The 1,726-nt window shown below is 41.3% G+C and overlaps 1 long non-coding RNA gene across 1 annotated transcript; it reads left to right on the top strand.

The window, feature by feature from the left end:
- Window positions 1–722: 722 nt before the first annotated feature.
- On the top strand, window positions 723–1,712 carry LOC125533781. Its single transcript, XR_007294356.1, has 3 exons — window positions 723–1,100; window positions 1,292–1,315; window positions 1,425–1,712. It is a non-coding gene; the product is annotated as an uncharacterized LOC125533781 (long non-coding RNA).
- Window positions 1,713–1,726: the final 14 nt, after the last annotated feature.

The raw sequence follows: 1,726 nt of genomic DNA, 5'->3' as shown, positions 1-1,726 counted from the left end.
GGTTGGATGGAAGAGATTCCTCGTTGGCAAGAATCTTCGTGCTGGACAGGCCATCCTAATTACTATCAGGAACACCCACCGCCCAGGCTTGAGGATGATGATCGTCGTCGATATCATCTAGAACTATATATGTGTGTGTGGCTATATCATCTAGAACTACATATGATGATTGTCGTCGATATCATGTAGAACTACATATGATGATCGTCGTCGATATCATCTAGAACTAAATATGATGATTGTCGTCGATGTCACCTTGTACTGCTTGAGGATGCATGTTGAGTATATATGAAATTGTTATCTAGTACTCCCTCGGTTTCAAATTACTCGTCGTGGTTTGAGTTAAAATTTGAACTAAAACCACGACGAGTAATTTCGAACCAAGGGAGTACTACCTAGTACCTATAATGCTTTATGAAATTGATATCTAGTAGTACCTAGTATCTGGAAATTGCAGTTTATCGAAGTCGGAATGGGGAAATGGTGAAAGATATAACAGTAGCGCTGGACGGGGAAATCGCTACAGCTAAATAATAGCAGCGCGTTTCTGAAAAGCGCTGCTGCTATAGTCAATAGTGGTAGCGCGGGTACAGGCAGCGCTACTACTAAGAGTTAGCTGTAGCGCCTTATTGGTAGTGCGGGCACCCGCGCTGCTGATAGGCCTAAAACCCGCGCTGCTGCTAGCCTTTTCCCTAGTAGTGGGTGGTACCAACTTCTCGCATCGCCCATGTGAAAGGTGAGAGGAGCCCCGATCTGAACATGGGAAGCCAGATTTGAAATTCTTTTTTTTGCCTTTCGTGGATTCATGGATTCGAAGGTAAATTGATGAGCCTTGCAGATGCATCATATGGTTCGTGGATTCAGTGATTCCGTGATTGGTGTGACACTGATTTGTTTGGTGACAATCATCCAACAGAAATGGACACCATGCCTCAACTAGCCACTGCCGCATCCAAGAGGAAACCCTCCCCGGCGGCAGCGACGCAAGACGCGGAAGGAAGCGGTGGACGCACGAGTGGCTGTACGAGGCGAGGCCAGTGATGGATAGGTGCCAGCACACCGTTCATCCTCTTTTAGTTGTTCTATGATGTTATACGTAGGTACTAAAAGTTGACTGAATCGAGTATATTCATTGTTCCAAGTCTTATATAAATTAACAAGAAGGAAGTTATTCCATTGATTTTTAGCTTCTACGAAGTCTCTCTCTCTCTATACCTCTAATAAATTCTCTTGCATCATTCCTGAAAGGGGTACTGAAATCGCTGTCTTTTTTCATGCTTTTGGTGGACAGATTATACACATTGCGTTCTAGCTGGTAAACAATTTCTTTTTGCAGTAACTCAAGGGATTTCGAATTGATGTGTTGCTTTCTGTAGTCTAACTCTGAACGTTTTTTCTTCCTAATTTTCAATTTGTTACCGCAGATTACTTCGCACACATGCAACGATCTGAAGGTATATGCATATTTATGTTTCTCAGGTAAGTCATATACATGTTTTAGTGCTGATCGTGATAGCTCACTTTTTTTTCTTCCTGAATTCCGATAATTTAATCTATACTAAACACTGTATAAGTGTTTCATATAGATTTTAGGTAAAGGACCATTCAGCATAAATGGTCAGCTATATCCAAAAGAATGAATAATAGATTTTAGGTAAAGGACATATTTGTATGGATGCATTTATAAATTATTCTAGAGTTTCATCTTTCGTATGGTCAATGAGAG

The sequence above is a fragment of the Triticum urartu genome, chromosome 2, assembly GCF_003073215.2.
Source record: "Triticum urartu cultivar G1812 chromosome 2, Tu2.1, whole genome shotgun sequence".
Lineage (NCBI taxonomy): Eukaryota > Viridiplantae > Streptophyta > Magnoliopsida > Poales > Poaceae > Triticum > Triticum urartu.
Note: the sequence above shows the minus strand (reverse complement) of the source record. Positions and strands in the feature narration are given on the sequence as shown.